This window comes from Rhagoletis pomonella, unplaced genomic scaffold, assembly GCF_013731165.1.
Source record: "Rhagoletis pomonella isolate Grant_MI unplaced genomic scaffold, Rhpom_1.0 Rhpom_scaffold_00003, whole genome shotgun sequence".
Taxonomy (NCBI): domain Eukaryota; kingdom Metazoa; phylum Arthropoda; class Insecta; order Diptera; family Tephritidae; genus Rhagoletis; species Rhagoletis pomonella.
The window spans coordinates 76,725,924-76,743,193 of NW_023458557.1; the positions used below are offsets into that span (position 1 = coordinate 76,725,924).

The window sequence follows — 17,270 nt, forward strand, 5'->3', positions numbered from 1 at the left end:
TCTTTATTTATTTATTGTTAATAATTTTCATTTAAAATATGGGTAGGTATATCTACATAAATATATTAAATAGCTACCACATAAATAAAAGTTTGAAAGCTTGCACAAAGTTCACAAAAACTAATTCAGGAAAATTTCGATTTTTTAATTCGATTTCCCAGAAAGCCTTCGAGTACGTTGCGAATTTTTTTCCATATAACGCACGAAAAAAAAACTTTTTATACCCGAGCGCACTTGTGCACATGGGTATATTAACTTTGTTCGCATAACGGTTGTTTGTATACGCCAAAACGAATCGAGATAGATATAGACGAATGTATACATAAATGCTCTGAATGAAAAGAGAAATCGTTTAAGCCATGTCTGTTTATCCGTCCGTCTGTCCGTGTATACGATAACTCGAGCAAAAATTGAGATATCTCAACGAAATTTGGTATGTAGGTTGCCCTTTATCCAAGGTAGGTTGGTATTGATCACAAATGTGTATCTCGGTATCCGATTTATCAATTTCTACCAAACTCGTTGCACTTAATAACCTTGGTACGGAAAAGTAATTTGATGGAAAATATTAAAATCGGACTAAAATTACACCCGCTTCCCGAATAAATTGAGGCCGATAATTTTCTCCAAGTTAATAGTTACATCAATCCACATAACAATAATTATGACTGCTATAGACTTTGAGGAATTGGGCGTGGCACCGCCCACTTTACGACTACAAAGGTGTATTTCGGCAACCACTTTACCGATTTGTGCCTAACTTAGTTCAATTATATCATTAAGTCTAACTCTGCATATTAATTGAAAACGTTTGAAATCGAGCAAACACCCCTACTTACCATGCAAAGGTAGTTCAGAGAAAGTTGAAATGACGATATTCGATACCTGCGTCGGGTATATGAAGTTCGGTTTCGCTCGAACTTATATGTACTTCTTTACTTGTTTATATATATACGCGCGGCTTTTCCCGCAGGGTCAAAATAAATTAATTTAGTTCTTCAATTTGCATACGTTTCGCAAAAATTAACGTATTAGTATTTCTGCTAACGTGCCAGATGGAGAGTTGGCACTCTCTTTCAAACTGGCCAGAGGAGAATTGGACATACATCATAGCCAGTGTTGCCATTTTAGTCGTTTTCCGGCTAGATTTAGCCGGTTGCGATAGCAAACAGCCGGAGAAATTTCGATTTAGCCGGCAGCCGATTTGTTAGCCGTTTTGCAGAAAAAAATTAGCCGTTTTTAGCCGATTTTGCTATTTGTCTTGTTTTCTTAAATTTCAAATATGTATATATGTTTCCATTTTTGACTAAGCGACCCAAAATCTGTTAGAAATGGCTACTAGCCTTATCGTGGAGAAAATTTTTATGTCCGGCTGGGTTGTATGAAATTCGGCCGATTTCGCTTATTTTTATTTTAAACGAAGAAGGGATTTTCTTCATAAAATGTTTTTTATAAATGTCTTAATTTTAAGTGTGAAGTTGTATTCGCAAAGAAATAAATAAGAAAGAAAATAAGAAATTGTTTCACTGTTAAGAGACTTAAGATTCGTTTGTGTTTGGATATAGTGCCAACCCCGCAAACATATTCTGAGCGCTCAGAATATATGAGCGGGAAGGAGTCCTAGGTAAGTAAGAAGTATGAGTTTCAAAAACAAACATTTTTTTACTTTTATATGAATCTTTTAGGAGTCATATATGATCCAAGTTATGAGCCAGCACTTTGTGCCAGTATAAAAAACAATAACGACTAGAAATTTATATCTAAACTTGTTTATACAGATATGAAAAATAATTAGGAAGGAAAAATAAACAAAATTTAGCTGCAGCAACTGCTATTACATGAATGCTGCAATATATGTACATATATATGTATGCGCAGAGGTTTGTATATAAATATCCAACAGTATTTGAAATGAATTCCTTGCTAACATGGCTCTAAAGTAAGTTCATTAAGAGAGTTGAAGAATAAAGCCGATAAGAGTCACAGAACAGCAATCAAGGAGCTCCGAAAGTAGGCATTTATGAGGCCAATAAGAGTCATTTAAGAGCTTCAAAAAGAGTCCAAAATGAGCCGTATATGAGGCCAATAAGAGTCCAATATGACTCATATTGAGGCTCATTTGATGTATGAATTTAAGCTCATATAGGTCGACCTACGCAGGAAGGGAAACACCCTCATTTCGGACTCGTAAATGAGCTCATAATGAGCACAAAGGCTCCGAAATGGGACTCCTTAAAGACTCTTTTATTACTCCAAATGTTTGCTGGGAACAAACAGAATAAATATTACATGTCCTCCCAGATAGCGCATATTCAATTCGGCCTAAATTACAAAACATCATTTTTGCCCACTCCCAAAGGTTTAAGGTAAGGGAAAAGTTGATATTTTCAAGCACTATGTACCCATATGTATTTTTTTAAACAAACTTTTTTGCTGAGAACTTATTTAAATTCCAAAAACCGAATGCCAACTTGAATTAAAGGAACCAACACTGAAGTGAGTCAAAATGAAAATGAAAGAGCACAAATTTCTATGTAAAGAAAAACTCTCTGGGAATCCTACGAGACATCTGCCGGTCATATGAGTGCAGTCTTTTGGCATCATATTTTACATCAGAATTGAAGGCATTTCTGAAAAATCTGACCATTTCTTTTGTGTAACTGTGATTTTGCATCCCTTGTCAATATATGGCCTCGGTTGATATTAACTTAAGGTCGTTGTTTTACTGCCTTAAAATTGAAGGGAAATTGTTACAGCGTTTTTTATGTGTATTGGATTCTATCTGAGTGTATTGAGAATCGGTCAGCCTGAAAAGGCCTTGTAGGGAAGACAATTATCACTCAAAATATCAGATAGTAACAGTAATAGATACCTTTTTTTGTCGAGTACCTTTCAAATCATTGGAATTAACTAATTTCATTAAGTAAACAAGTATTAACTAACACTTTTCATTTTAAAATCGTTCCAGTTTGTAAATTTTTAAATTTAACGAACTGGTTTATTCAAATTATCGTCGACAAAAAATCCAACCATGTGCCACAATCATATGATTTTCCTAATTGAAAATTCTTGCTGGCAAAACTTTTTCCGGCTCGAATTTGTAACTTCTCTCCAAGAAATAGTCTTTTTACTCGTGATTTATTTAAATAAAACATGTGAAATTTAGTTGAAATATTTTAGCCGTTTTTAGCCGGTTTTATTTGCCAATTTAGCCGGTTCGTCCAAAAAGTTCTGGCAACACTGATCATAGCAATGCTTCAAGAAGTGCTAAGCATTCAGCGCTTTATACATACATATGTACATATGTATGTATGTATGTCATTGCCGTCACTTGCAGACTGGCTCACATTGTGGAGGAAGCAGCTCATCGTAATTTAAATGGTTTTCCAACGTCTAAGCTTCCCTCTAAAGATTTCTATGGCCAATTAAATTTATTTAAAAATCAATGCTAAGTAATTGGTTGCTAGCGAATTGCAAGTGTGTAATTTGCCACATTTAATAACTTGGCCATACCAAATTGTATGCAAATGTTTATCTGGTATTCACAAGTGTTCTTAATTTAATTGTATGCCTTTCATATTCGTTTGGCAATTGCTAATTTTTTGCTTGTTGACACCTCGTTAGGATTTGAAGTACTTATTACATTGTTGCAAGTGTTGCAACAGTTGCCACCATGCTTTTTTTTTTTTAGATGAAAAGTTTGTTTTTGCGCACAAGAAACAATAGCAAATATTTATGTAAATTTTTTTTAGGTGAAAGCGCCAATAATTGTTTCGGTAATTTGATTAATATGTTTGTTCTACAAAAAATGGAACTGAACACAAGCGTTGCTGAAATTTCATCAATAAATATGTATTAAAAATTTAGGTTAAACGTATTCGTGTGCATCTAATATGAGTACTTAGTAAGTTAAATAAAATGAATTCGTCAAATTCGTGTGCGTATGTAGTGTATAAAATTTATGCAAATATTATTTTTTTAATGCGTGTTAATAATTTTACTGCGCCACACAAGAATTTTTTAGTTATAATTGTGCATACTTGCTGGGTCCCATTCATTTCTTAAAAAAAAACTCTCGAATATTTAATGTAACGGGCAACGAGTTTATACCGCTCTTACTTTCCTATTTGATATCGATCGTTGCTTTGGCTCAAGTTAATTATTTGCTAAACGAATTAGCGCTATATCATTTGTACCCAGTTATGGTTGATGCCGGAGCATTTCTTACTCAATTCGTCATTGTACGTACGTATATACATATATATGTATGTAGGTATGTATGTATATACCGCTCCACCCGCCAGCGCATAGTGAACTTTTTTAGGGGTTTTACGGGTTTAAATTTTTCTTCGCGTTATATTTTTGTGTTGTTAAGTAGAAAATTGTCTATCGATAGCGATAAAAAAAATGTAAATATGCTCCCATTTTACCTTGAAAAGTTACCCCAAATTCAAAAATAAAACAAAACATATGCATATATGCTGCCAGTTCTTTAAGAATATCAAAAAGCATATTATTTTATCGTTTTTTTTATTGTTGGTATTGGAAGAGACTTATGTAATTAGTAATACCAGTTAAAAAAAAAAAATAAATAAAGCTAGACTTCTTAAACTGACCCGAAAAAGAATTTAAAATGACACAATTTTCATTCAAACTTCAAGATCTTCGAAAATTTAATTATTTTTGCATTGCAAAGTTTCATGTGACTTAATGAAAATTATTGATGAAATTCAAATCTTTAATTATTATTTTTTTTTAACTTTATCATGTAAAATCAGCCACAAATTGGTTAGAAATCATATTTATTCATATTAAAGTTGATACAAATTTTCCATTTTTCCAGTTTGACATTTTTAATACTATAAGTGACTATATAAATATATTAATTTTTAAATTTGACTTTGAAAAACAAAAAAATAAAAATTTAATTTAGAGCTTTTATATTTAGGTCATTATTACAATTAAGAATATTTCATAAAATTTGTTTATGTTTTTAACTATTTTTGATCACTCACAACCGCCCAAACAAGTCCAGTATGTAGCGTTTAGAAGGAAGTGTGCAATGCAGCCGGCCGGCGGAGAAATTACTTCTTCTGAAATGCAATATGCCTCTTTACAGTACACCGCCAAGCTATTAGAAACGGCAAAATTTCGAAAGATTATCATCAAAATTTGGAGCGGTTTAATCAGAATTTTTAGAATATTTTTGGGTTTGCCGGTTTATAGCCCATTCAATTTTAGTATAAAAAAGTGGACGTTTCAAGTTGTTTAAAATTCGCGTTGATTTTTGAGATTTTTTTTTGTTTTACTTTTATGTTATATAAGTAAAATTAAAAAATAATAAAATAAATAGTCAAATCTTCTCAATATGTGAGTGTCGTATGGTTATGATAAGCACTATATGCTCTAAAAGCTTTCTATATTGAAGAAAATGCAAAGCACCCTCAATCAAAAAATTCCCAAAAATCAATGCGAATTTTGAGCCACTTGAAATCGAAAGGACTAAAAACCTGCATACACAAAAATCTTTATTAAAAAGCTTGAAATTTTGATGATAACTTTTTGAAATTTGCTGAATTTTCGCAAGTTTTGTACAAAATGTAATCTTTGATTTAGATCATTTATGTTATGAAGTGAACTAAGTTTTTTATAACAAATATAATTGAAATTCAAAAAGTCGAATAAACTTTAAAATGCAAACATTTGAGTACTGTTTCTAATCACTTGGCGGTGTACTGTAGGAGTAGGTTTTAGCTCTTTTAATGTTATTCCTAAACATTCAAAATTTGCATTCGCACATATGACATTCGTAACATCCCTGGTTCATATGTATTTATCAAATAACCGTATTAAAAAATATACAGTCAACACAATTGAACGTTTAACAAAGCTGTATTCTTATTTCTGCTAAGTATGCACTATAACTGTTGTTAATAACAGCTTTGCTGCCACTACAAATATGAATATTTATTATTTATTGTCATACAAATTTTCGTCTATGCGATTTTATTTATTTATTTAGGTATACAACAATGCAAATTTCCCGACCTCTGCTAAAAGTGTGCAGCTAATTCATGTTTTTTGTAAACATTTCACACACAACAATGAACGCATGTACTTATGTATGTACACATCGGTTCCGTACTGATTGTTTTTTGTAGGAAAGTGCAGCACCCAAATGTATATATATAATGTGATAAAAATTTTTTTATGTTATAAATTCGAGGGATTCTAAAATTAATTTATATTTCGAATTAAATAGGCAACCAATAAGCAATAGATGCACACATTTTCTTCAAAAGTGCATTAACTCAAAATTCCCCGTTTGACAAAAAATGCAAAAACTATTTTTGTGCTCATGTTATGTAATCATATGAGGAAGTCACGTGCAATTAAGACAAAACCTTGCTTCAATTATAACAGAGTGGTGAATATATGGTCTATCAACATTTTTAAGTATAGTATTAAAAATTATAAATTTTGAGTTAATGCACTTTCGAAGAAAATGTGTGTATCTATTGCTTATTGGTTGAATATTTAATTCGAAATATAAATTAATTTTAGAATCCATCGAATTTACAACGTAAAAAAAATTTTATCATAGTATATATATAAATTGGGGTGCTGCACTTTCCTACAAAAAAAATCAGTACGGTTTTTTCATAGGAATTACACAATTCTTTATATTTTAATACTAACTCCAAAATATTTCGGAAATATATTAAGATTTACGTTAGTTGGACCCATTTGAAAATATCTCAAAAAATCTAGTTTTCTCTTAAAATAAAATAAGTTTTTAAATATATTTTATTTTCTAAAAAATCAGCTTAGATGATAGACGAGTGTGGGCTTAAAAAGTTTGCATTAAAATGTTTAAAACTTTATCAACGAAATCAAAATATGTAATAGGATTTTCGGAGGTATTTTCAAATCGGTCTCGTTCACATAAATATTAATATTAAATACTTTTCTGAAATATTTTGGCAGAAAACTTAAAATAAAATACATTTTATAATTCCGGTTCAAAAACCTAAATTTTTTTCAGTGGTGCACCCTAATGTACATACATATATGTTATTAAGGATGTACATATATAAAATACGAATCCTCTTTGTACTATTGTTTGAAGAACATGTGTACATACTAGGCATGGGTAACACTGCGCTGCGCGGCGCATTTGCGTTAACACCATAGCCCGAGTTGCCGCGCCAACACCAATATATGAAAAGCGCTAGCGCCATTAACACAAAGAAGCACATGAGACACACACACAATTCGCCTTAATTCTTAAAACAAAATTACACGTATTTGTGTTGGTTTTTGTGTGGTGAGAACGCCAGAAACTTATGTACCTTAGCAAATTTAAAGCTTTTACACAAGAGTTATGAGAATATCGTTGCATTTACTACATTCCTTACAGTTAAATTCGGTCGGCGGTACAAGCGCCGAAAATTAAAGAAATAATAGACATGACACCACTGTATTGTGTATGAATGACACTGTATGACGATGGGTACTGTGGTGACACTCATATGTTCAATGTAGTATTTTTAATTTTAACTCATGAAAAATGTCAATTATTTAATTTAATGAGAAGCGTGAACTTTAATTTTTGGTGACGTAAGCGAACTATTATTGACATGTAGGTACTCTTTAATACATTTTTTTTTTAATTATATTATAGGTTTCCTTAGATAAGCATTATTGCTAAAATTAAAAGTTTCATGGTGGCGCACCTCAACCATTATCTTGGCTATCGCTTCGCCAAAAATATCATTCATTTTTGAGGACATTTCACTCATGTTTTTTTATACTAAATACACTTAGGTAATTTTTTATGCCGTTTTCAAACCACTTTTTCGCTGTAGCCATTTTGCTTTTTTTGAGAGTTCCTATTATGTACTTTTTCTAGTGTGTAAGAGACAGAAAGAGTTATACGTGGCGAGTGGTTCTCTTAATCGGTGATTCCACTTTTTAGTTTTGGCACCGATATCACTTTTAAGTACTCACTGCTGGCAAAAATTTAACGAGATCTCATGATATGGGATTGGGGACCTAACGTCAAGAAGTATTCCTATGAGCACTTACATATGTAATTGTATGTTTTGCAAGCAAAGGCTGGCTAAATGGAATTAGAGGTGAAACATCAACAGCCGACGTGTAGGCAGCAAAATAAAATTCAGAGAAATTGAAAAAGATCATAGACGAAGGAGGTTACTCAGCAGACCAGGTATTTAATGCAGATGAGACGGACTTATTTTGGAAACAAATACCTAGCCGCACTTACATACCAAAATCGGAAAAATGGGCAGCCAGTGGTTTCAAAGCTTACACAGAAAGAATAAATTTCCAGCTCTGCAATAATGCAACAGGAGATAAAATGTGCATTGGATGGCAAAGAAAAAGAGAGTGGTGGAAATAACTGTATTTACCGAATGGTTTAACAAATGCTTTATTCCTGAGGTGGAGGCTTACGTGAACGGAAAATCCCTGGATATTGAAAAACAGCCATAAGAAAGCACCCATTAAACGCATGTTGGAAGAAAGTCTGGCCTGAGTGTGTAGAAAACGAAAGCGATATTGCAGAACTAGGACTTACGGAAGAAATATTATCCACGGCCCATCAAATAGGAGAAGAAGGTTTCGACATTTTCAACAATGATGATGTCAATGAATTGCTTGCGGAAGTGCCTTTGCCTGATGAATGAAGATATGATTGAAATAGCCTTAACAGAGGTATAAAATTCTGATGGTGATAGCGAGAACGAAACCGTTTCTAGCCTTACGTTAAAATCGAAATTCTCAAAACCTGGAGTATCTGAATTTGTGCAGTTTTTGAAAACCCATCCCCGGTTTTTGTATGAAAGTGATGACATTTGTTCTAATGCCGCGCTCTGAGGAATGCATATACCGCATTTCACTCATATCTCTGAATTTGGCAATTTGTATGCCAAGCGACAATCATTTGTTATTTTTTTTTCGCTTGTGCACTTATGGCTTATTATAATTTTAACCACTAATTTAGAACTACAAATTAATTTTACAAATGCTTATGTTTTCGTTATTGTTTGATGTGCTTGGAGTGCAATCTGTTTTACGCGGAATTTTTTGATTTGTATGTAAGTATATGTTTCTCATTGTTCATATTTAAATTAGGGCGGGTCGCGAAAAAAATTTTGCAATATGCAGAGCTTCGGCGCAAAGTTTTTTTCATCGTTCCGCTCCGGTACTTTATTTCGCTCCGAGCTCTGCTACCAATTAAAAACGTTTATTTATTTACTCACATATCGAGAAAATTTTCTTTTTGATGCAGAAATGTATCCCGATACTCTAAGTATAGAGGCTAAGACAAATGAAACTAAAAAAGCCAAGTAAATTAAATATAATTAAACTTATTCTCAACCGTTGTTTTCAGTGAGAAAAAAATTTAGTAAATTTATGAACTGAACATATTTTTTTCCTCCGCTCGATTTCGAAGCCCTAGAAATAACCCTCTAATCTCTGCAAAAAGCAACCAAAAGCATGTTTTCTCCGTATGTTTTTTTTATATTAATGCCCTGATTTGAAATTTAGATATAGTATGTATGTACATTAGACTGCATCACGATACAAAATTGTTTTTTTTTTTTCGCCGGGACTACAAAATTTATCATATTTGAAGACGTCCACTAAAATATTTCGGAAAAATATTAAGATTTACGTGAGCTGGACCGATTTGAAAATACTCCCAAAAATGGAGTTTTTTTTATGAATAAGTAGTTTCTTAAAGAACTTTTTGAAAAAAAAATCTCCTCAGACGACAAAACAGTTTAAGCTAAAAAAAGCTGCATAAAAATATTTAAAAGTCTTTTAAACGGAATCGTAAGAATGAGGTTTTGATGTTGTTTTTTTTTTAACTTTTTTTAAACATTGGTTTGAGAAAAACTTGAATAACTGGGCTAAATCTATTCCGATTTAAACTTATGAGGTATCAATGGAAATGTATTTTCCCACTCCTTTTATTTCTGTGCAAAAAAACTCATTCGTTCACCCTACCTTTTTCTTTCATGATTTGAATGAGTTTATTTACAATGACATAAAAATGATACCTCACAAGTCTAAATCGGAATAGTTTTGGTCCAGTTATTAAAGTTTTTATTGTACCAAACTTTGAAAAAAATAAAAAAACAGCATCACAAATCGCATTGTTACGATTCCGTTGAAAATTTTTTTTGTTAATTTTTATGCAGATTTTTTAAGCTTCCAAAATATTTTGGTGCAAGTTTTAAAATATAATAGATTTTATAATTCCAATGGAAACACAGTACCGATTTTTTTTCGTTGAATGGGGAGTGATGCAGTCTAATGTAGTACATAAGCCACTCCAAACTGAAATTTTTGATTGCTCTCCTTAAAATTCTCTCTTGTCAATAAATTGCTCTTATGGAATTACAGGCTTGCAAATATACATTTGAAAATTTAATTACATTTATTTGCACTTTTAATTAAGCCCTTAAGTGTGCTCTTTTGAAATAACTAATCATTTAATTGGAATTGGTAAAAGCTAAAGTGCTTTCATATTTTAATAAAATAAAATTAATTTATAACTTTTAAATTTAATTTGAAAAACAAATTCTTGTGTCGATTGAGGTTTTAAAAGTTGAGTTGTTGAGTGTAATTTTTGGAAAAAAGCGTCGTTTCAATTGAACCCTAGAAATTTGCTCTTGTACTTCTTTTGTCTACCTAACCTAATTAACCAAATAATATTTTCTAAAAAAACCGTGCACTTTCTCTATTGAAATATTCTTATAAATTTCTTTTGCAATGAAGCATGATAATTTGATTAGTTGTCCCATATCCATTAACATCGATGACGCGTGTGCGTACATTGTTACACGAAATGCACGAATTCGCACCAATCCGTGCATACAAACGGGGAAGAAGAAATCATGACTTCAATTGATCAACCTCAAAGGAGTCTTAAATGAAATCAAACAAGCTTCTCGTTGTCACGCTTAGATTTGCTTGCATAAGCGGCAGTTAGAAGGAGTTTATACAAACAAAAGGTGTTAGTGATAAAATATTTATGTATTTAACCCAGTTTTTGCACCAAAAGTACGCACAATTATGTATACATATACATATATGTATGGATACGCGTAAGTGAAAAAATACAATGTGAGAAATGCTTTCATCTAGTTATCAAATGACACCTGTTGACGATGCGTCAAATGTATACAATGCACATACATACATAAATACAAATACATATACATATGTTTTTACAAGCATTCTTAAATACATAAAATAGTACAGAAGCGTGTTAATTGTGCGCACACTTCACAAATATTGTTCCTATGCAGTTTTCTAGGTGGTTTATCAAAGAAAATATGAAGAATAATGAGGAAAGCCACTAAGCAGTATGTCCAAACATTTTTAGAGAACATTGTTATAAAAAAATAAACGTAAGGAACAATTTACCGGGGAAAACTGAAGGTATATCTCTTTTCAATGCTGCATGATTAACATTCCTAATGTATATATGTACATATCGTGCCCTAACCGCCAAAATATCGTAAGCGACATTTTTTTTCTTTTTTGACATTTTCTTTTTGATGACTAAAAATCAAAAAAGTTACCATTTTTGAACTTGGCACTTGCCACGATTTTGAACTTCACGTATTCTAACCTGGGAACACTCCTCCAAAATAGTCTAATCGGAAATTCGATCATTCCAGACACCACCCTCAGTGGAATTTTCAATCTAGATTAGAAAGGTAATTGAAATATCTTTCATTAAGTATGTATGTATATCTATATAAATAATATAAACATATTTCGAGAAAAACGCAATTGTCCTTTTTTAAATCAAAGTGTATGTTTTTCTTAAAAAAATACGTTATCGATTATAATATATGTATGTATATCAGAACAAAACAATATTAAAAAATAGCGAAAAATTGAAAAAATTTTAAATTTTAATTAATAATTAATTAATTTTTTAAATTTAAATAACGTATTTTTTTTAAGAAAAACATAAGTTGCTATAATTTTGTTTTCTACCAAAGACTGTTGCCTTTTGATTGCCCTGTTGCTACTTTTCGCGTTTGATTCCAAATTAAAGATAAAGGGTGAGAAAATTTTGTGTTCGTTTCTTAAAATGTCACACTCTTGTAAGGCAAAAAATGCACATTCTTTACCTTGAGTGGAAGATCGACCTATCTCGGCAGCCAGTTCGAAAATGCTGTATCTCAGAAAACTTTTCTCAGGAACGTCCTACTTCAGAATTTTATTGAAGAATGCTCTATATACATTGAAAATGCGATGAGATAGGGCATTTTTGAGGATTTTGAGATAGGGTATGAGGGATTGTATCTTCAACGTGAGAAACTCCAAATAAGAAGGCTACCAGGAGAATGTTGTAAGAGTAAAGAATTTCTCAAAGATGGAAGGGTACGCTTTGCAATTCAGCCCTTTCGGATCGTATTTACTGCATGGTGCTAGGTCGAAATCCAGGTCTGAAAATAATCCGTTGAATCGTGCTTCAAAAGTAGCCGGATACTTTCATCATGTTTGCCTGCCCAGGAGTGTTTGGAACACATTTTGCGGGCTAAAAAGCCCGAGCACAAAGTACAAAGTTATGGAAAAATATTCAGCGAATGGTTGATGTTACAACTGAATATTTTTGTAATGTATCCACAAAATATCGAAAAATATATCGCTAGCCTAGAAAGAAAAGTTGCTAAGTCCCATTTTAAAAAATTTACAGGAGAGGAAAAAATCTTCCTATAGCCATTTTCTTTAACTATTTCGCAAGACTTTGAATCAAACATTTTGCGCGTTTTAAGCAAAGCAAAACTCCATAAGAATCAGAAGGATTCGGTAATTATTAAAAGATGTCGTATTATTTTGGCCTTATCGGATTTGTGGTGCTTCTTTTGGACTTAGCAAATTTTCCTTTTATTGCGTATGAAGAGGAAAAAATAAAACAAGTACCTTTATAATTTTCGAAACGATGCGTATTCAATTTCTTAAGCCTCCTATATCAAAATATGAGTTTTCATAACAAGTGGACTTAGCAACTTTTCATCCTAAGCTAGCGATATGCCAAATAATGTGCTGTTTCAGGGCTAATGAAAAGCTGTTTCGAGGCTTTTGCGCAAAAAATTTGCAAATTAGCATTATTCAGCGACCATAATTATGGTCACCGTAGTTATGCCGTACTGGGTATACATGCAATTAAGTGTGTACGTATGTACATATATTAGGGTGGTCCAAAAAATGCATGCGAAAAAGTAAAGTCGGAATTTTTATGCTCTCACCCCCTGGGATTGTTCTATAACGAAAAAATATACCCTTTTTATAATTTATTTTGAAATCACAAAATATTTAGAGGTCCCTCAAAGCGCCCAAAATTTTCCATGTATTTTATATGTGGGAAAAACAACTTTTCGTAGAAATGGTATATAATAGTTAAAAATCTATATTTTCTACCAGAAAAGTCTGTTTATCTGCAGCAGATTCCCAATAATAATACCCAATTGTTTATTTAACCATTTTTTCATCGTAACTATAATTTATAGGTCCGCCAAAAATCCACAAAAACCTCGAAAAATGTAATGGGGCGACCAATAAAAATCGTTAGTATTAAAAAATGGTTAAATAAACAATTGGGTATTATTACTGTAAGTCTCCTGAAGAGAACTAGAGTTTCCGATCGAAAAATATTGATTTCCAAGAATTCTATACCATTTCAACGAAAAATTTTAGTTTTCCCATATAAAAATACATGGAAAATTTTGAGCGCTTTGAGCGACCTCTAAATATTTTTTGATTTCAAATATAATTCGATATAGAACAATCCTAGGGGTGAGAGTATTACAATTCCGACTTTACTGTTTTTGGACCACCCTAATATACACACATATACCCAGCAAAAAACACGATTACAACAGAAATTAAAATGGAATCGAATTAGGCGACTGCATATGTTTACTGTAAATGTATGAGACTAGCAAAAAGTAGAGTAAGCTTACCTAGAAACAACGATATATGTTTGTATGTATGTATTTATACATAGTATTTAATAAACACACTACAGATTTAAAACACTTCACTACGCGTATACAAAGATTTGTATTAATTTAAATTATTTATTATTTCACAAGCACTACACATTTAAACCAACAAATATCACTGCTCAAATTACTTCGCGGACACACACGTGAACTCTCTAAAATATCGTCGCGAACTAATTGTTGTACTCGGATGTGTTGCGACATTGTGGGGGTAGGTACATGAATATGGTGGTGGTGGAGCGAGAAACTGAGTAAGTCAAATCAAAGCCTACTAAGATTTTGAAGTTTGAAAAGCGGTGTCACTTAAAGGAGACTACTTGTTTATTGCTAGACCTTCTGCAGTTTGAAAATATTATGATCATGCGCAGTAGGTAGAAGTAGTATGGCTCAGCCCATTTTTGTACTCTGCGTAGGCAGCGTGTATGCATTTATTTAAGAATGTAGTATGTCACGCGTAAGTATGTGGAGTAATTTGTAATTGAACCTGTTATGTGAATTCGCAATCGCCGCGTATATTTTTGCCTCATTAAAACCAATTTCTGCTCAGGGGCGGCGTAAAATGGCATTTGTGTTATACTTACATACGTTAAGAGGCACATGTTAAGAAAAAATATTAAATAAAATTATAACTAAAACCTCCCTATTATAATTGCCATTCGTATTGTCATCAGGTATGTAACTTGAGAATAGAAATCGGTGCATCTTTTAGGCGCATCAATATTACATAGTTACATCCCGAGCTAATAAAAGGAAGGTAAGAAGGTAAAAATAATAAATTTTCCATTAAAAAAATTTCAATCGTTAATAAAAATTATTGAGGCATATTCATAGTCAAAAAAGTCGACACTAAAGTTAGTTAACGCTTTTTGACGTAATTTTCTATGGAGTATCTGTCAATAATTCAGTTACCCTGCAAAAAATTGGACTAATACGGGATGAGTCTGGGAGCAATCGCAAAGGAGCATGCGACTAATACCTTTTTTGATCTCTTTATATGGTTCGGTATGGTATGGTGCTTTTGTTCGAGCATGTCCTATGAAGAGACTAATTGTTCACCTTTATACCCGAATGGGTATAAAAAGCGAATAGTCACTCTTAAAAAATAAAAGTAAAAATTTGCGCCAGCTGAGGTACGAACCGGGGTGCTCAGTTTTGTTAGGCGAATACTCTCTCTGTGTGCCAACGCCGCACATGGATTTTCATTGACTAAGTGCATACATATCATTAAATCGTTAATAGTACCCGTTAGAGATTAGATGGGGACTACTTGATCTCCAATTATACCCATAAGCGCTGAGTCGAGACTAATTGACCTCCATTAGTACCCGTATGAGACTAGTTGCTACTAATTAATGCCCAATTGTACCCGATTGAGAGTAATCGCGGCATACACTCTTTAGAGATTAGTCGCACAATTTACCCTAGCTACACTAAAGCGCGCCTACTTTACGCAAATGCGAAAAATGGAAGATAGATGTTTTGAAACATTATCACACAGAGAAAAATATAACTTGTAAACATTGAAAATATTGTTTATATGAATAGCTCTTAGATGGAGACGAATTTTTTTTTTAGAGATCTTTGAAAATTTACATTTAATTAAAAATCTACACTGGTGGTCAAGCATAATTTACCATCGCAATTTTTTTACCATAACAAAAACTATAAAAATCAAAGTTTCAAACATTGCACCAAAATTAAAAAAAAAATGATTAAAGTTTCATTACACTAAAATTATATGGGCTATAAAACTGCATACTCGAAATTTTCCTAAAAAGTATGATTAAAAAGTTTGAAGTTTTTAGGAAATTTGTTGATTTTTTTAAACTTGTTTGTATTTACAAACAACCTCGAAACTTTGATTTATATGTATAGTTTTTGTTCTAGTATGAACGGTTTTTAACAAAAAGAGATTTTTTTTTTAATTAATTCGCAAAATTCTAAAAAAAATAAAAAAAATTGGTAGTAAGTTATGCGTGTCCGCCAGTGTGTTGATTCTCATTAGATATATTTTTCATAGAGGAAGCCTTGTCATTTCCATTGAAAAAATCTTTTTGAATTTATTAAAAAAAAATCTTCTTAATTTTAAGGGAAATTCTTTTGGGTTACTAAAAGGAATATCTAAATTTAATAAAAAGAATATCTTCTTGCAATTATTCATGTTATTACATAGAATAGTGTAGGCCATAGCCGAACTGATAGAGCTGGGAACTACACTTCGATAGATCGAAGATTAATTTTTTTAATTATTTAGGTAACCCAAAAGAGCAAAATGATTTCTTATTAATTTAATTCATACCTAATATTCACCTTTTTTGGCTTCTTGTTGGAGGTATTTAATCAGAGCATTTTTTTCTGTGTATACATTTTCATAAATGACAGTCTATGCTGTTAATCAAGGACAGCAGAGATTCAAATTAATCTTTACTCAGATTTTATTTACTTACTTTAATTATTTGTTTATATGGACTTTAGATGCCTTAGAGAACAAGTCCTCGATAGTATAGTGGTTAGTATCCCCGCCTGTCACGCGGGAGACCGGGGTTCAATTCCCCGTCGGGGAGACGTGAGAACATATTTTTTTCCTTTAACAAATTTTTTTTCTTTACGAACTGTCAAGTCGAAAGTGTCTAAAAATAATACTAATAAAAAATAGCCACAATAAAAGGATGGGCGTTTTTTAAATATATGTACATATGTATATGGAATATATAAAACGATCCAGTCTAAATTACTCTTCAAGAATGCTTTTTAAATATTAAAATACGTAATTGCGAAATAAATAGACACTTATTAATTATTTCGAGTAAAATAAAAATAATTTAAATTAAAAAAGGCACAAAATTATCACCGAAGAAAACACATCTCCCCGACGGGGAATTGAACCCCGGTCTCCCGCGTGACAGGCGGGGATACTAACCACTATACTATCGAGGACTGTCGTCGGTCGGTAGTTTGCGCAGGCAGTTTAAGCGAAGACTTTGCAAACACTTTATAATTAAGCTTGATAGCTTTTATATATGTATATACCTGTGTAAATAGGATGTACACATATTCCTTTGTCAATTATTGGTTCTGCTCGTACAATTTGCTGCTTGAAAAAGATTTGCCCTTCAAGAGTTCTTGTTTCTTATCCGTGTACTATGTTTGTTCGTTTGTAAAAGCGATGAATAGGTACTAGAGATGTTAATTTTTCGGCTTTTTCCGATCCCG

At 32.2% G+C, this 17,270-nt stretch overlaps 2 non-coding genes across 2 annotated transcripts; one reads left to right on the forward strand and one right to left on the reverse strand.

The window, feature by feature from the left end:
* Window positions 1–16,549: 16,549 nt before the first annotated feature.
* On the forward strand, window positions 16,550–16,621 carry Trnad-guc. The gene has a single exon. It is a non-coding gene; the product is annotated as a tRNA-Asp (tRNA).
* Window positions 16,622–16,922: 301 nt separating this feature from the next.
* Trnad-guc lies at window positions 16,923–16,994 on the reverse strand. The gene has a single exon. It is a non-coding gene; the product is annotated as a tRNA-Asp (tRNA).
* Window positions 16,995–17,270: the final 276 nt, after the last annotated feature.